Source organism: Triticum dicoccoides, chromosome 7A, assembly GCF_002162155.2.
Source record: "Triticum dicoccoides isolate Atlit2015 ecotype Zavitan chromosome 7A, WEW_v2.0, whole genome shotgun sequence".
NCBI classification, from domain to species: Eukaryota; Viridiplantae; Streptophyta; class Magnoliopsida; order Poales; family Poaceae; genus Triticum; species Triticum dicoccoides.
In genome coordinates, this window is record NC_041392.1 from 540,327,105 (window position 1) to 540,346,613 (window position 19,509).

General features: G+C 45.5%; 1 long non-coding RNA gene across 4 annotated transcripts; it reads right to left on the reverse strand.

Annotated features, from left to right (window-relative positions):
* Window positions 1–14,903: 14,903 nt before the first annotated feature.
* On the reverse strand, window positions 14,904–18,974 carry LOC119334531. 4 transcript variants are annotated; one of them, XR_005161395.1, is made up of 7 exons: window positions 18,394–18,974; window positions 18,169–18,295; window positions 17,175–17,243; window positions 16,187–16,403; window positions 15,710–15,880; window positions 15,479–15,620; window positions 14,904–15,338 (listed from the first exon to the last, which is right to left on the reverse strand). It is a non-coding gene; the product is annotated as an uncharacterized LOC119334531 (long non-coding RNA). The 4 variants fall into 4 exon arrangements; XR_005161396.1 differs by having other exon boundaries at window positions 16,269–16,403; window positions 18,394–18,973; XR_005161397.1 differs by having other exon boundaries at window positions 16,260–16,403; window positions 18,394–18,973.
* Between the last annotated feature and the right edge of the window lie 535 nt (window positions 18,975–19,509).

Below are 19,509 nucleotides of genomic sequence, written 5' to 3' on the forward strand. Positions count from 1 at the left end.
TCGGGAAGAAGAGGGCCGGCCCCGGGCTCTCGCGGGCCGGCGGCGGCGGGCGACGAAGTGGGCACGGAGGCGCCACGTGTCAGGCGGTGAGAGGCTGGGCGAGCGGCAGCGGACGCGTCCGGTCGGATCGGACGTGTCCGGCCGGCGCGGGGATCCTTTTTTTTTAGACTAGGGTTTCGGGGAGAGATCCGAGATTTGGAAAGGGGGGTCTATTTATAGGCATAAGTGGAGTTAGGAGAGTCCAAATGAGGTGCGGTTTTCGGCCACGCGGTCGTGATCGAACGCTCTAGGACATGGAGCAGAGTTTGGTGGATTTTGGGCCAAATTGGAGGGGTGTTGGGCTGCAACACACACGAGGCCTTTTCGGTCCCTCGGTTAACCGTTGGAGTATCAAACGAAGTCCAAATGATAGGAAACTTGACAGGCGGTCTACCGGTAGTAAACCAAGGCCGCTTGGAAAGTCTCGGTCCAATCCGGAAATGTTTAATCCCCACACACGAAAGAAAGCTAGAAATGACCACCGGAGGAGAACGAAGCGCCGGAATTCAAAACGGACAACGGGGAAATTGCTCGAATGCATGAGATGAACACGTATGCAAATTTAATGCACATGATGACATGATATGAGATGCATGAAAACGACAACAACACACGGAGACAAAAAACCCGAACCCGAGGAAATAAATATAACGTAACGCCGGAAACGGCAAGAGTTGGAGTACAAATAGGGAAAGTTACATCCGGGGTGTTACAACACTCCACCACTACGAAAAGATCTCGTTCCGAGATCTAGGACTGAAAGAACTCAGGGTACTCAGAACGGAGGTGATCCTCGCGTTCCCAGGTAGCTTCACGGTCGGAATGGTGTGACCACTTGACTTTGAGAAATTTGATTGCCTTGTTGCGAGTCTTGCGTTCAGTCTCTTCAAGAATAGAAACTGGGTGCTCACGATAGGAGAGATCTTCTTGGAGCTCAATGTCCTCGAAGTTGACTGTGCGGTCAGGAGTCTTGAAGCACTTTCGAAGCTGAGAGACATGGAACACGTCATGAACATTTGCGAAGTTTGAAGGAAGCTCGAGTTGGTAGGCGAGGTCGCCTCTCTTGCTGACAATCTTGAAAGGTCCCACGTATCTAGGGGCAAGCTTCCCTTTGATACCGAAGCGACGAGTACCTTTCATAGGAGAGACACGGAGGTAAACATGATCTCCAATCTCGAAAGCCAAATCACGGTGCTTAATATCATAGTAGCTCTTCTGGCGGGATTGGGCTGCTTGGAGGTTATCTCGAATGACTTTGCACATTTCTTCTGCCTCTGTGATTAAGTCATTACCCAAAAGCTGACGTTCACCGGTTTCAGACCAGTTGAGAGGGGTACGGCACTTCCTGCCATACAGAATTTCAAAAGGGGCCTTGCCCGAACTTGCTTGAAAACTATTGTTGTATGAGAATTCAGCATAAGGAAGACAATCCTCCCACTTCATGCCGAAGGAGATCACACAAGCCCTGAGCATATCTTCAAGAATCTAGTTGACACGCTCGACTTGACCGCTTGTTTGAGGATGGAAAGCAGTGCTGAAGCGGATGTTGGTGCCCATGGCCTTCTGAAAAAAATCCCAAAACTTGGAGGTAAAGATGCTGCCACGGTCTGAAGATATCACTTGAGGAATACCGTGCAGAGAGACAATGCGAGAGGTATAGAGTTCCGCCAATTGAGCTGCAATGATCGACTCTTTGATAGGCAGAAAGTGAGCCACTTTGGTGAGTTTTTCGATGACAACGAATATAGCATCATTGCCACGCTTGGACTTTGGAAACCCAGTCACGAAGTCCATTTCAATATGGTCAAACTTCCATTCTGGAATGGCAAGAGGTTGGAGGGGACCAGCTGGCCTTTGGTGTTCTGCCTTCACTCTTCTGCAGACATCACATTCATTCACGAATTGAGCAATCTCGCGCTTCATTCGAGTACACCAATAAGCTTGCTTGAGGTCCTGATACATCTTCGTGCTCCCAGGGTGGATGGAGAGGAGAGAATTGTGAGCCTCGTTCATGATCACTTTACGGAGGTCCCCTTTGGGTACAACAATTTGATCCTCGAAGAAGAGAGTGTCCTTGTCATCAAGGCGGTAGCACTTATACTTGGACTGACTCTTGGTAATCCCAATCTTCACCTTTTTCACCATAGCATCAAGAAGCTGGGCTTGGCGAATCTGGTCTTCTAAGGTAGGAGAGACTTGAAGGTTGGCGAGGAAACCTTGAGGAACAACTTGCAGATTAAGTTTGCGGAAAGCTTCACAAAGCTTGGGTTGATAAGGCTTAAGAATCAGACTGTTGCAGTAGGCCTTTCTGCTCAAAGCGTCAACAATCACATTAGCCTTGCCTGGAGTATACTCAATACTCGGATTATACTCTTGAATCATTTCGACCCATCGAGTTTGCCTTAGGTTGAGATTAGGCTGAGTGAAGATGTACTTGAGACTCTTGTGATCAGTGAAAATATCCACTTTTCTTCCCAATAGAAGATGTCTCCAAGTCAAAAGAGCATGCACAACTGCCGCCAACTCGAGATCATGAGTGGGTTAGTTCTTCTCATTAGGCTTCAACTAGCGAGGTGTATAAGCAACAACTTTCTTCTCTTGCATCAAAACTGCGCCAAGACCTTGGAGATAGGCATCACAAAAGACCTCGTACGGCTTGGATTCATCAGGCGGAGTCAGAACTGGAGCAGTGATCAATTTCTCTTTCAAAGTGTTGAAAGCAATATCACACTCCGGAGACCAAACGTACTTGACGTGCTTCTGAAGAATATTTGAGAGAGGCTTCGCGATCTTAGAAAAGTTTTCAACGAATCTTCGGCAATAGCTCGCGAGACCGAGAAAACTGCGGAGTTGCTTCACGTTCTGAGGAGGTTCCCAATTCACAATTGCAGACACCTTCTCAGGATTCACGGAAATGCCCTTGGCAGAGATGATATGACCAAGATAAAGAACCTCATCGAGCCAAAATTCACACTTGTGGCATAGAACTAATGTTCCCTGAGCTTATCGAGAACCAAACGCAAGTGCTTGGCATGATCTTCCTTGTTCTTGGAGAAAACCAGAATGTCGTCGAGATAGACCAAAACGAAGTCATTGGTGTAGGCGTTGAAGATGAAATTCATCATGCGAGAGAACGTTGGAGGAGCGTTGGCGAGGCCAAAAGACATGACAGTGTATTCATATGAACCAAAGCTTGTTCTGAATGCTGTCTTGGGAATATCTTCTTCACGAATGCGAATCTGGTGATAACCCATATGGAGATCAAGCTTGGAGAATACTTGGGCACCTTTGAGTTGTTCGAACAGCTCATTGATGTTGGGAAGTGGGTATTTGTTCTTAATGGTCTTCTTGTTCACTGGGCGGTAATCAACATAAAGTCGGTCCGTTTCATCCTTCTTCTTCACAAAAAGAACACCACAACCCTACGGAGAAGAACTAGGCCGGATGAGACCCATTCTTTCTTGCTCATCGAGTTGCTTCTTCAACTCCTTCAACTCTTCAGGTTCGAGCTTGTAAGGACGTTTGCACACAGGTTCTGTGCCAGTCTCAAGTTCAATAACGAATTCAACTGGCCGGTGCGGAGGCATTCCTGGGAGCTCTTCTGGAAAGACATCTTGATATTCGCAAACGACTGGAATTTGAGAGATGGCATCCAATTCACCCATCTCATTGAGAGAAAACAGACGGATGGTATTATCCCGAGCGGCAAAGACAATTACATCCTCAGACGAATGAGTCAATTGAATCTGCCTGGCTGCACAATCAAGCTGAGCCTTGTGCTTAGAAAGCCAATCCATTCCGAGAATAAGATCAATATCCGAGTTACCAAGAACCACCGGAGAAGAGAGAAACTTGTAATCGCCCAACGTGATAGAGACATCCGGGACGCAATTGTTAGAAGTCATTTGCTTGCCCGGAGACACAATCTTCAATGGAACAGGAATCCTTTCGGTCACAAAATCATGCTTGGCCACAAATGGAGTTGAAATAAAAGAAAGCGATGCACCAGTGTCAAAAAGAACTTTTGCAGGAACATCGTTAACAGGAAGGTTACCCATGATCACATCTGGTGAGTCCTCTGCCTGAGCTGCATTTAGCAGATTGACCTTGGCGTGCTTGGGGTTATGCTTGACCACAGCTGTACTTGCCGATCTGACAGGAGGAGGAGGAGGAAGACACCTCTGGTTGAAACACTTGTTGGCATAGTGACCCTTCTGTTGGCACTTGTTGCACGTGACCTCTGAAAGCGGACGGTGATACGGAGCACTCGATCTTGGAGCTTGAGACGAAGTCTTGTTCTGAAAGCCTGGGTTGGGTGGGTGGGAAGAATCACTGCCACCTTTACTCTTCTGCTGGAACGGCTGACGGAACGGAGGAGGAGGAAGCCAAAACTTCTGCTGCTTGGCCACTTGAGTAGAGGAAGAAGGAGTAATATCTCTGACTCGCTTCCTGGAAGCATCACACCTCAACTGAGCAGCCTCTTGCTTCAGTGCCATGTTGTAGAACTCATCGTATCTCAAGGGCTCGAAGAGAACAAGAGCGAGCTGAATTTCTTCTCTGAGACCACCCCTGAACTGGTATATCATGCTCTTCTCATCAGGAACATCCTGCTTGGCAAAGCGGGCAAGCTTCTGGAACAATTTGTTGTAGTCATAGACAGACAAAGAGCCTTGCTTCAGATTGCGGAATTCCTCATGCTTGCTTTCAACCACACTCTGCGGAATATGATGAGCTCGGAAATCTCGACGAAAATCATCCCAAGTGATAACACGTCCACCTCTGGAATCCTTGTACTGCTGGAACCATTCTGCAGCTTGATCTTTGAGTTGGAAGGAAGCGAACTTGACAAAGTCCTCAGGTCTGACGTTACTGCACTCGAAATGCTTACACAGATCCACAAGCCAATCGTCAGCATCGGTTGCCTCAACACAATTGCTGAAAGTCTTTGGCCCATTAGCAAGGAACTGGTTGAGTGTAGCAAAGTGACTCTGATTGCTGCCTTGATTCCCTTGACTGCCTTGATTGCGCTCTTGAAGAATTTGCATGATCAGCTGTGTGTTTGCATTGGTTGCGGCCATCACAGCTTGCCATGCCTCTGGAGGAGGTGGAGGTGGTGGCGGATCTTGATTCTGGTTCTGACTGGTGCTCTTAGCGGGAGCCATCCTGAAGAGGTTGACCACCGTTAGCACATAGACAGATAAATGAAGCTGAAACCAACGGAATGAAAATTGCAACATATAGTCTTCACATCCGAACAAAATGAACGAATGCATTCCTCTTCAAATGGTCACATATCCATAAATTGAGAAGCCACGTAGAATTAAGGTAGAGAAATAAATCAACAAGGTACGGATCAAGAACGAATAATCGGTAAGAAATCCCAATCTCAAACCAATATCCGTGGAAGAAGAACTAGAGCCACTAGAATTCCCACCTATGAAACTCCCGAACCTTTCCGGTTATGCAATCAGGTGTTGGGGATACAGGGGAAGCATAATATCTCACCCAAACTAGTAAATCCTACATCCAGCTGTATCCATCCTTCAACACATAACCAAGAAAACTTCGGAAACCATCTACCTCAACCTTCGAAAAGCATCCGTTATACAAGTTATGGCGATACTCCCGAACTCCCGCCCCAGTACTGGGTGGCGTCGAGGTTATCTCACAAATGAACTGCATAAAAGAGATTTTCGATGTCGGCGAACATATCTCAAGTATTCCAGAATTGCAACGATAAAATTATGATGACAACACCTCAGAGCTCAACTCCCCGGGACACTTCCACTAAACCCCTGACAGGAGGCACCAAGACAATGTTCTCATCATAAGCCATCGGAATGATTCCAAGATACTTGCGTGATCCTAAAAAAAATTTAGTGAAATTTGAGAAGAGAAGAGTCAAAACTCTATGTCAGGATGCCTTACCAGAGCGATGAGGAGACTGGGAAGTAAAAAAGAATTCCTAATCTCTCCGATATATAATTCCTAAGTGACTCAAAACATTTTTCTAGACACAACTCGGCCTCTAAAAACGATCAAGCAATGGGGCTCCTAAGGTCGGGGAAGGCTCTGATACCAACTTGTAACGCCCTCGATGCGGCTATAGCTCCCACGTGTCGAGGCACGACTTAGAGACATAACCGCATTGAAAGCAATGTCGCAAGTTAGGCAATTATTACAACATCCCATGTAAAGCATAATAAAAGGGGGAGAGACATAGTTGGCTTACACTCGCCACGTCACATCAAAATACATAAATAACATCCATCATACAAACACTCATGGCCCGACTACGGCGCCAAAATGGAAAAGAACCCAACATGCGACAAGGTCCCAATCAAACCCCAACTAGGCACCACTACTGATCATCAGGAAAAGACACATAGTATCGCTGAGAGTCTTCGTCGAACTCCCACTTGAGCTCGTAATCGGCACCTGGAGCGGAATCACCTGGACCTGCATCTGGAGTTCTAGTATCTATGAGCCACAGGGACTCAGCAATCTCGCACCCTCGCGATCAAGACTATTTAAGCTTATAGGATTGGGTAAGGCAAATATAAGTGGAGCTGCAGCAAGCGACTAGCATATATGGTGGCTAACTTATTCGCAAAAGAGAGCGAGAAGGGGAGGCAAAGCACGAGCGAGAAGCTAGAGGAACAACCTGCGCAAGCATTACTCCAACACCGTGTCCACTTCCCGGACTCCGCCGAGAAGAGGCCATCACGATAACACACTCAGTTGATTCATTTTAATTAATTAAGGTTCAAGTTATCTACAACCGGACATTAAAAAATTCCCATCTGCCCATAACCACGGGCACGGCTTTTGAAAGTTCAATCCCTGCAGGGGAGTCCCAACTTAGCCCATGACAAGCTCTCACGGTCAACGAAGGAATAGACCTCCTCCAAAGACGTTCCGATCAGACTCGGTATCTCGGTAATTCAAGACATTTCGACAGGTTAAAACAAATCCAGCAACACCGCCCGAATGTGCCGACAAATCCCGATAGGAGCTGCACATATCTCTTTCTCAAGGCACACTCAGATGAACACTACGTACAACTAAAACCAACCCTCAAGTTGCCCCGAGGTGGCGCTGCAAGTGGCTCTATTTGGACCAACACTCAGAGGAGCACTGGCCCGGGGGGTTTAAAATAAGATGACCCGCGGGCTCCGGAAACCCGAGGGAAAAAGAGGCTAGGTGGCAAATGGTAAGACCAAGGTTGGGCACTGCTGGAAAAGCTTTAATCAAGGCGAACTATCAAGGGGTTCCCATTATAACCCAACCGCGTAAGGAACGTGAAAATCCGGGAACATAACACCGATATGACGGAAACTAGGGCGGCAAGAGTGGAACAAAACACTAGGCGAGAGGCCGAGCCTTCCATCCTTTACCAAGTATATAGATGCATTAAGATAACATAGCGATATAATGATATCCCAACAAGTAAATAAATGTTCCAACAAGGAACGGCTCCAATCTTCACCTGCAACTAGCAACGCTATAAGAGGGGCTGAGAGAAGCGGTAACATAGCCAATCAACAGTTTGCTAGGACAAGGTGGGTTAGAGGTTTGACATGGCAATTGGGAGGCTGACAAGCAAAAGGTAGGCATCGTAGCATTGGCATAGCAAGAGCGAGCAAACTAGCATAGCAAAGATAGTAGTGATTTCGAGGGTATGATCATCTTGCCTGCCCAGTTGTCAGAGTTGACTGGATCCTCACAAGCAAACTCAACGGGCTCCTCGGTAGCGAGCTTGTCTCCCGGCTCTACACAAACAAGACAAACAAGCAACAAGGATACAATCAACCACGTGCAAGACCAAGCAATATGAGGAAATGGTGATATGCTACGCGGGATGCGATGCGGGATGCAAAATGCAAGATATGGCAGGAAATGCATGTACCTGGCCTCAACTTGGAATTCCAAGGGTGCCACTAGAAAGATGAGATGAAATCGCTTGAAAACGATATAAAGATCATCGGAATCGGAGTTACGGTTTGGAAATGGCAAGCGTTTTACGAATGACACCGGTCTGCGATTTACAGCAAGTAGGCATCTAAATGCAATGCAATTGGCATGCTACAGCCACCAAACATGACAACAAAATACATGGAAGGGATGCACACAATATGCTTAACAAAAGACTAGCACTGAGCCACGGCCAATTCATCCATTAAGAGGTTCAAACAAGCATGGCAAAAACGCAAATGCAAAACAGATTCCAGACTTAGTGAAATTAACACTTGTCTGAAATTTCAGATCACGAAGCCCTCTTCGGAGCAGCAAAACAACATGATACATGACCTGATTAAGACAAGTAAGAACATGGCATGGAGCTACTCAACAACCTTAACAAAAGACCCAAAGTGACCTGAGGCCAAAAGGGTTCACAAAATATACTAACGGGCACACGAACATAGCAAAAACATAATCAGTTTTCAGACTTAGTGAAAACTGAGACATGCTGAAATATAACTCACGAAGGCCTGTAAACGAGCTCGATGCACTCACCACGGTGCAAGTCAAGGCAAGGCAGGCATACATCCATTAAGAAGGCACAAAATACAAGCTAGACATGGCAAGAACAATGGCATAGCATGCACGGATCAACTACAATAGCATCGGCAAAATCGCAAACGAGTTGACGATCTGCCCAGATTCACAACGAAGCAGAAGTAGAGCTCGATTGACTCAAGTTAGGATGCTCCATAATTGCAAACAAAGACATAGATTTATAGAGCATAACATGGTTAACAAAACTCCTTTACTGATCATCCTCAAAAGAGGCACGGATCACTAGGAAACAAGCTGAACATATGGCATCATGAACTAAATAATCCCAGACTTAGTGAAAACTACAAAGTCTCTGAAAATAGATTTCCCGGGTGCCTCACTTTGCAAGCTTTCACAAGTCACCACACACATCCTAAAAATGCATGGGTTGCACCTCTGGAAAGAAGACAAAATGCTTAACAAAACATATGAAGGACTCACAGGCATAGCATGCACACAATAATCATGGAAAAAATGACAAAAGTCTAAGATGAACTAGCAGATCTGACAATTAACTCACGAAGCCTCCTTATAACAGCATTTTGGGCATCAAGATGAACTCAAATGAAAATGATGCAATGGAATGAAATGATGTACTCATCGAGACGAACATTTTGATATACTCTATGCCCAAAACGGAGTTGCGGATGCGGAGATATCACTGGTCAAAGTATGCTCGAAAAACTAGGGTTCGGGAGAGAAAGTCAACCGAGGTTCAAAATATCTCAGATCCAGATCGGGATCTCGCGGGCACGGACTTCGAGGTTGACCGCGGGGCACTGTTCACGCCGGAGATCGGAAGCCGAGGTCGTCGGAGGAGGGACTTGGGGCACCGGATCCAGCCGGTGGCGGCGATGGCCGGCGACGAGGGAGGCGGTGGCGGAGACGCGGAAGCCGAGGCGGGGCGGCGCGGTTGCCGGAGGCGCGGTCGGCAAGGTCGCCGGCTCGGGCACGCGTCGCCGGAGTTGCTGCCGGGCAGCGGAGGCTCGGCCGGGCTCGGGGAAGACGAAGGCGGCGCGGGTGGCGGGGACTCGGGCCCGGTCGGGAAGAAGAGGGTCGGCCCCGGGCTCTCGCGGGCCGGCGGCGGCGGGCGACGAAGTGGGCACGGAGGCGCCACGTGTCAGGCGGTGAGAGGCTGGGCGAGCGGCGGCGGACGCGTCCGATCGGATCGGACGTGTCCGGCCGGCGCGGGGATCCTTTTTTTTAGACTAGGGTTTCGGGGAGAGATCCGAGATTTGTAAAGGGGGGTCTATTTATAGGCATAAGTGGAGCTAGGAGAGTCCAAATGAGGTGTGGTTTTCGGCCACGAGATCGTGATCGAACGCTCTAGGACATGGAGCAGAGTTTGGTGGGTTTTGGGCCAAATTGGAGGGGTGTTGGGCTGCAACACACACGAGGCTTTTTCGGTCCCTCGGTTAACCGTTGGAGTATCAAACGAAGTCCAAATGATACGAAACTTGACAGGTGGTCTACCGGTAGTAAACCAAGGCCGCTTGGCAAGTCTCGGTCCAATCCGGAAATGTTTAATCCCCACACACGAAAGAAAGCTAGAAATGACCACCGGAGGAGAACGAAGCGCCGGAATTCAAAACGGACAACGGGGAAAATGCTCGAATGCATGAGATGAACACGTATGCAAATGCAATGCACATGATGACATGATATGAGATGCATGACAACGACAACAACACACGGAGACAAAAAACCCGAACCCGAGGAAATAAATATAACTTAACGCCGGAAACGGCAAGAGTTGGAGTACAAATAGGGAAAGTTACATCCGGGGTGTTACAGAAAGTCAGGTCATATTGTATATGGCCCAACTGTGTTGTGGGCCTTTAGCAGGCCGAAAGAGAAACCGGGCTGGTATTGGAGCATGAAGGGCATGGGCCATTAAAAGGCCAAAACTCAGGTCCGACTACAAATGGCCCAACTCATTTATGGTCCGTTAACAGGCTGAAAGGCACACAGGGCCGGGAATTGGCCCAACAATTAAATGGGTCGCTAGAAGGCCAAAACTCAGGTCTGACTACAAATGGCCCAACAGATATATGAGCCGTCACCAGGCTGAAAGACACACCGGGTCGGAAATTGGCCCAAACACTTAAATGGGTCGCTAAAAGGCCGAAACTCAGGTCCGACTACAAATGGCCCAACTGATTTATGGGCCGTTAACAAGCTGAAAGACACAACGGGCCAGAAATTAGCCCAATATTTAAATGGGTCGCTAAAAGGCCGAAATATGTACATTGTGAAAATTGGCCCATCCACTGAATGGGCCGTTAACAGGCTGAAATCTCATCAGGCCGATATTGAGCCCAAATATATAGCGGGCAGTTAATCGAACTGACGATGGGCTACAATGGTGTCAAATCTTTAACAAGCCATTTACGGGCCGAATTGGCACATCTCGTATGGGTCGTGGGCTTAAATGGACCTGACACAAGTAGGCCTTATATGGGTCGGCCTGCTATTTTTTACTGGGTCGGCCTTTTTCACCGGAATGGGCCACTGTTGGGCCGTGCCACGTGTCGACCTATCATAGGCGCCTCCTGTCCAATGAGTGGATGACATCTGTCCAAACGGTGAGGCAACACGTGTTTCCTCCGACCAATGATGATTTTACACGTGGAAAATCCCCATTGGTCCGAGATGTTAACGGGTTATCGGATCCAAAACCGGACCTGATAGCTTAACGGCGTTCCGTTACAGTGGATGCCACGTGTCGGTCACCCTTGACGAAAGCACTTCTGTGACGCGCGATTTATCGGCATGGAAGTGGACACTTCCGTGATGATAATTTTGGTAATGTCATGGAACACTTCTACGACAACACAGGTATGACTATCTTGATTATGTCATAAATTTGTCATGGATGTACATGCATGACAGAAAACGTGACCTACTGTGACAAACACGTATCATCACGAAAGTGTATTTTTTTTTGTAGTGCTCACTTCAACCAAACTAAGAACCAAATACATATAAACAAGGCATCTGCTCAATAACTGGAAAAATGCTCACTCCAACCAACCTAACAACCAAATACAGATAAACAAGGCATCTACTCACTATAAACAACCAAATATATTCATTCGTGAAACTGAAGTGGACAATTCATACTTAAACATCACATAGCCCTATTGAACAATACATTTTTGCATAACTAAAATAATTAAACACGACACAGGTAAAGCACCGCACGAAAAATGCTACTACAACAAAGGGTACGGGTTGGCAAGTTAGAAAAGGTAAGATTTGCTGATAGAATGTTGCCTCACATTTCATGGACGGGATCCTTCGAGTTGGAAGAGCATAGACCCATGGTGCGCTCTCTGATGTCACATATGGGATGTTTCACCTTGGAAGAACCTTCGTGGGTGCCCTCCTCGTGGTCGTGCTTGATGAGATCTGACTTGGCAATTGAGGATCCCAAGCCGCCGTCATAGAACGTGTCCTTCAGAAATGACAAAATAGGCTCGATGGCGTATAAAGCTCGCAAATCCTTTACCGCTTGGCGGAGGAGATCAGCGGTAGGGTCGTCGAAGAGATCGACGACGGTTGAACCAGAGGGGTTGGGGATGGACCACTTAACTTGTGACATGGCCCGCATGAAGTCGTCGCTGTGGACGAGATTGATGTCGTAGCCAGCTTTCCCAAGATACAGTAATACGCTATCCCACTGACATGAAGCCTTTGTCATGGCAACGTAGTCAGTGTCTTCGTCGGCTTCCCCGGTGACGTGTTGCTTCGGGATCGACAGGTCAGGGCGAACGCCAGCCACCTCGCCAACGTCCGCCGAAGAGGCCATGATAAACCTCTTCTTTGCTGAACGCTCGTTGGGCTCCCCGAGATACGTGGTCGAGCTTAGGCTGCGACATTCTGGAGCAGGGACCTGGATCTGGCGGGGAGGGACACTACATGCCTCATCTAAAACCTCAGGGGAGTGGGCGACGGTATGGGAATCGCTGGGTAACCTGAACTTTATTATCTAAGCTAGGAGGAACGGCCAGACCGGCAGGGGTTGGCGGCAGCGCCGGCGGCGGACGCAAGCTAGGGTTCGAGGGGGAAGGGGGCGGGTGGGGAACTGTGGAAGGGGGGTTTGAGGATACGCCGTGGCTACTGAAAATTTTAGTAATGGTGGGTGGAGATGGTGGTGGACGAGGGAGGACGACGGTTCAAATGCCTCGGCTACTGCAATTTTACTATAAGGTCGGTGTTGGAGGAGTGTGGGCGACGCTTGAAGTACGAGGGCTACTAAAATTTGGGTAAAGGAATTTATGCGGGGCGGGAGTGCCCAAGATTGCGCACGGTCCAATAACAATATGCGTGTATGATAATAAGGAAAAGTGGCGCGGAACCGCCGATTTTTGCAACGCTCAAGGCGGGTAGTTTGTTTTTATATTTCTAGCTAACTGGTCTATCGCACATGGTTCGTCCTAATTTCCAAATAAACTTGCCTGCCTTTAGCTTGCACAGGTGGTGGTTTTACAGCTCGCTTGCATCGCACATGGTTAAGCCAGTACCTCCACCCTTTGCTCGCGCTTGCGCGGTCGTGGTGATTTTACAGCGCACTTGCATCACACACGGTTGAGCCAGTACCTCCACCTTAATTTGCTCGTGCTTGCGCAGGCGTGGTGATTCACAACACACTTGTATCGCACACGATTAAGATATTATACCCATGTCCATTGAGCGTCATCAGAGTCCTTGCAGCAAAAAATAACGTTAGAGAGGGTCAGAAGACAGCCACACCAACATGTGGCCCAAATATATATGAGTGAAAAGGGTGGTCTATGATGTTCAAAATTCCAATGCACAACTTTGACCATGCGGGCCCACGGTTGGGCACGTCATCGAAGATCGATGAGAGGGGCTAGAAGTCAAGAACCACGTGAAAGTGGCCAATATATGTAGGAATATTGGGGATGTTTAAAACTTTAAATACACAATGCATAACTTTGATGGCATCTGCCTCGCAAACCCGAAAGCACCCTTGGACACACACACACACACACACACACACACACACACACACACACACATCTGGGCTATTCTGTTTCGTGTAACAGAATATTATTCTGTTACCCTACTTGAACTGATGGTTTCAGGCGGTTGTACTGATGATTTTCATTTCGTTGAACTGATCGTCTTTTCGTTGGAATGGGGCGTGTAATATATCGTTGGAAATCTCTTGACATTTACATTACAAATATATAGAATTTTTTTGCAAAATCATCACGCTTTAAGAGCAGTTTTAAAAAAATCATTTTTTCAAAACTAAAAACGTGAATCGTATTTTGAACTCAATTTTCAAACGGTTTATCAGAATTAAGCAAATAAGATGGCGTTGGAAAGCTGGTAAAAATACGCATCTTCTATATATCTAATGCTTTTTTAAATTCTGTACGTTCTAAAAGTAATTTGGAAAACGGTGAAATTCTGGACGAAACGTATTTTCTTATTTTTTTTGCAAATGGTTTATTGGATTGACGCAAATGATACGGCGTTGGAAAGCTATAAAAAATGTGCAACTTTTTCGTATTGAAATGTTTTTCTAATTCCTTATGGTTTAAACTCGAATTCAAATACGGTCAAATTTGATTTCGAACGTGATTTTTTAAAAAAGTTTGTAGAAATGGGGCAAATAATATACCATTGGATAGCTATCGAAAATGCGAAACTTAGTCATGTTGAACGTTTTCTCTACTTCGCAACCGTCTAAAAGTAATTTTCAATAAGGTTAAACCCATCATGTTGTTTTTCCTGTCTAAAAAACAAAGTACTCATACTGATCTATGTCTATGTTTGTACCGAGGTATTTTTCACAGAGTAGTTTTGAATGATTCCGAGAAAAGAATACTTTGAACGGATGTCTTTATGATTTTGTACTGAGCGTGTTTTCACATACTATTTTTTACTCTGTATTTTTTGTATAATTTTCCTTGTAAATTCTCAATGGTATTGTCATGCCTGAACTTGCATAGTTTATACCATTGAACTGAATTATATTTTTAATAAAACGAAAATGTTTTGTGTTTTCTTTTGAACTCAACATTGTTTTGTGACGATATTCTGGACTTCTCTCATTTTACCACCTGAACTTTTACCATTTTGAATTTTTTATGGTATTTTTTGTTTGAGCTTTTTTTCCAAACTTATGTGGGATGTCGTGTTCAACTTTTTTCTGTACGTATATGCTATCAATAATAGAACATTTCTCATACATATATGCTAGTAGAACATTTCCCATAGAATTTTTTGTCCATTCATGGACATCAACCAAAATAGGCAGGAGAGAGCACTATCGAACTGATCATTGTTTTCGACCGAACTATTGTGTTCTTCTTTTCCAAGAACTGATCATGTAATACATATTGAACGGCCACACATGTATGATATAATGAACTGTAGGGCCTTAAAAGTGTAATTGCAGTACATCTATAAAGCTTCATAAGATCACATGAAGCCTTTGTCAAATGAAATATACAAAATACTGACAAAACTTCACACTTTTGCATGAAGGGCATACTTCCAAACATGCTCGACGACACCCATTGAAATTGCGCAATTCACGGGTGGGAGCAAGCAGCAACTTTGAAGTATGCAAATTGGAAAGCTCATAAAGTAAAACATGGCATCTTGTTTTTTCCAGAAAAACCACAGGAGCGCATCCGCATAGTTATTCATCTCCATATCAATAATACTTGGCCACCAAAAACCCGACAAATTGTTTTTTCCTGAAAACACACAACCCATTTTTGGAATGCATCAGTACAAGCTGACATCTTCAATTTTCAGAAGCAATCAAACTTGCTAATTAGTACTCATGTACTTATTGGGACCAGATATATCCTAATATTAGTACTCATGTACTTACTGCGGCCTGCACTCAGCTCCTTGAGCGACCGGCCACAAAACAAGAAGTTGTATTGTTAAGCGGGAGGTCCTCAACCCCGTGACTCCTCCAGCAGGCTTTGATATACCCAGAATGCATCTTCCTCGTCAATCCAACTCATGTACTGTGAACAGAGGAAGGAAGGATCGGCAAGTTAAATGTTTTCAGGCACTAAGGATCCATGAAGTTCAAAACTAGAGGAAAGGCTCTCACCTCCACCAAGTGCAGTAGCTGAGCCATGCTGCAGCAGGAGAGCGATGACGTGCTCGAATGGGCATTGCTGGTGAGAACCAGCGGGAATCAGGTCGCTGTTTTTGCGATGAACCGCCTGCGGAGGTGGCGTTGAACGGCCTGCTGTGGTGGCTGTGATCGGCTAGGGCGCTCCTAAAGACATGCCAACATAACAAAAAACCTTAGTGTTACAAGAGATAATACAAGCAAAGATGCATTCCAGTTATACGAGCAAATGAAAAGAAATTCAGCCATACAAGCCTAATGAGTTATTTTTGTTTGTATGGCCCAAAAAGAAATGAATAATCACATGTAATTTCCAGAAAGGGAAGAACATTTTGAACTCTTTCGCAAATATATGTGATAAACAGATACAACGTATCCATTGAACTGATATTTTTTTCTCAATGAACTTTTCTGATATAGGAACTAGAATTTGTACCAATAGTTTATATTTACCATGTCAAAAGCAAACAACATGCATATATATGATCTGCTAGTCAACACATCAACAAGCACGACACCAACATACAACAACAACCAGTCATGGTGCCTTGACCCGGCCTCCTTCGACCTATGATCCAACGTCGTTGGTTCATTGTCCTTTCCATCAGTGGCAATGCCCCTGAACTTGGTGTAGACTGGTAGTAGAACTTACTAGCCCTCCACACTTGCACTGAAGACATTTAAACACAAACACGAAATGAACCTACTAGCATTTATTTTGTAAACTTTTCTCAAGGTACACATGTTTCCCTAAATTTGCAAGTGGATTTTCTTCTTTCTTTTATCAGATAACTTGCACATATAGATCTTCTTTACAAAATTATACAAATCATGGCAGCATTATCATGCTGAGATGAGTTATCTAATAGATCATGGCAGCATTATCATGTATTTATGAGACTACAATATCTAACCATCAAGCCTGAGCATTATCATGCGCATTGTCTTGTACTACAATATCAAGTAATACTACATTTTTCATCAACTCGATATTCATCAGTACTAGTATGACTAGACAATAAGTTGAGATTAGTAGCAGCACACGCAAGATGTGCACTCCTGAAAATAAAGTGTACGAACTTTCTTAGTGACTGTAATTGAACTTTCAAGCACATTTTTCTGTAAAATTTACTTTTTAACCGAATTGAACTCTATTTTGTAGGCGAACCTTCCCTGTAGATGCACACGAACTTAATTTTGTGTTTGCACCTGGGCTACCAACATGAATAAGCTATGATGACAGAAGAGTTGTATAAACTCCACAAATAACAAGAATCTTTTCTGTCAAATGGATCATACAAAATATTAACCAAAAATCATTTGTATACACATTATCCCGATATCCCATAAGCCATTTTGTGTACAACATCATTATCAGGCATAACCACAAGCACCTGTTTGTGCTATAGGAAGATGGAAGCACAGAATAAATTTGACTTACCAACGGGAAGTAGATGTACTGAAAAGCATCCAGAAGATGAACTTGTGAACCTTGCTTTTTTGCTGCATCCTGCAAAAAATAGTAAGTTGAATTATTAGTAGTGATCCATTGATAATAGTTCAATCCCACCTTATGCTTGAGCGCACTAGAACTGACAACAAACCAATGTTCAATCAAAAGTTCAACTAGGCCGAAACTCGAAACAGGACAAACCGGTAGTTGATAGGCAACACTACATTGTTCTCTAACACTCACAGGGAGAAGAAATTAGACAGCATCGACAGCAAAAGAGGACACTAGTGAGCCGTGAAAGAAAAAAAACATCCAGAAAATGACCGTTCTCCTAGGTTGAAATCAGGGTTTACGTGTTTTCAAAAAATAGGAGAGGTTGAACTGACTTTCTAAGTACGGTGGAATTGAAGGAACTGGTTTTCAGAAATAGGAGGTGGATTGAACTGAAGGCGCTGGTGAGGGTGTTCGAGAACGGGTGGACGCGATGGTGGGGGCGCAGGCCGCCATGGACGACTATAGTTGAAATGATAAGAGGGTAGGAGCTATGTCACGAGATCCTTCACCATTGCTCAACATCACCAACATGTGTTCTGAACACTCATAGTCGAAACAAGTAACATGTAGTACTGTTCATAAAATTAAGTGCAGATAACTTGTCATTCATTTTATTTTTAGAAAGTTTAGATGCCTATGACTCTAGCACTGGGTGTACCTAAAATAATGGTGATTTTCATTTGACTCCAGAGCAACAAACGATGCTTGTTGATCATACCATTCTTATGCTTCAACTTCTTTAGTGATCATGTTCGTGTGTTTCTGGTTACTGTGAAATCCATGTTGTTGCTTGACAACAAAACAAAGCATGATTTATTTCAGCGAAGCAAAAGTTGGCTAGAGATTTTTTTCTTTCCTTGCATCTAGACATATTTATAACTACCTATAACATGGGATATTCTATCAGATGCAGAGCTTTGCAGTTTACCTGATGATGAAATAGTAAGCCTGTTGAACAGAAAATCACACCAAATGTGAACTGATAATCACACAAAAGGTGAACACCTTCAATAAATGAACTCTACTAGATCACTTAGCTCTTTCTTTGACACCTCCTAGTGCAATCGAAAATAGCATCGATGTTAGAGCTAAGGACTGAGGTAAATTTTGGTGAAAGCCGGGCACGAATCACTTGACACGGGCAAGCACGTACCTCGGCCTGGTCATCTTGTACAGGTGAACGGACAGGGGTGGTGGCTGTGAACGGCCAGATCGCTTCGGCGGCGGAGCCCCACCGGGAGGAGATGGCGTGGTGGTGTGGGAGCGAGGGGAGATGGGGCGCTGCGGCGGCCGGAGCTTAGGGATATACGTGCGGCGCGGCGGCCGAAGCTGGGGAAGATAGGGGCGGGGCGGCTATGGAAGCAGGGAGGAGATGGGAGCGAGCGACGGTGAGTGCGGGAGGAAGGTCGGGGTGGCGGCGCGCATGCCGGGAGGGGGAAGGGGGTGGGGCGTGCTTGGAGGAGGGAGGCGCGGGGACGGAGGCACGCATGCTAGGAGGAGGAAGGATGCATGGGGACGGCAGCGCGCGTGCTAGGAGGAGGATGGAGCCATGGAGGCGCGGGGCGGCGGCGCGCATGGCAGGAGGAGGAAGCATGCGCGGGAGCGGCTGCGCGCATGGCTGAGATGGGGAAGAGGAGCGGGGCCGGTGGCGCGCGGCGCGCTTGGCCAGGAGGAGGAAGAGCGGGGCCGCCGGCGTACTATGACGAGAAATGCGGCCACGGGTTTGGGGGAATCCAGAGATTGAGGGAGGAGGTCGTGGGAGAGTGGTGGGCTTTTGTTTCTGTTCGGGCCGGTTTTGTGCAAATGACAATCGTGCCTTATAGGGCCGAGGAGTAACAGAATAATATTCTATTACTAGTAACAGAATAGCTTATATAATGATACTATTCATCATCCAGGGTGCAAAATTATTTATTCTTCACCCAAGATAATATTAGGATTATTTTATAATTAAATTACGTTTGGAATTCAAATAGTTACATTTATATTGATTCACTATGTAAAATTTGGCACAAGAAAATAAAAATATAGGTCATAAGACAAGAAAATTTGCAATTTATGTGTATTTTACACTATGTTTTTACGTTTGTAATTTTACATAATATAAAATATTTTTTATGGTGATTATATATTTTCTTACGGTCTCTTTTTGTGTCGAAAATAAGACAAAACTTACGGAACGTAAAATTACGGTGCATAGATGGTAAAATAGAGAGGGATGAAGAATAATTATTTCTCACCCAGGGTGACGAATAGCGCGACCATATAT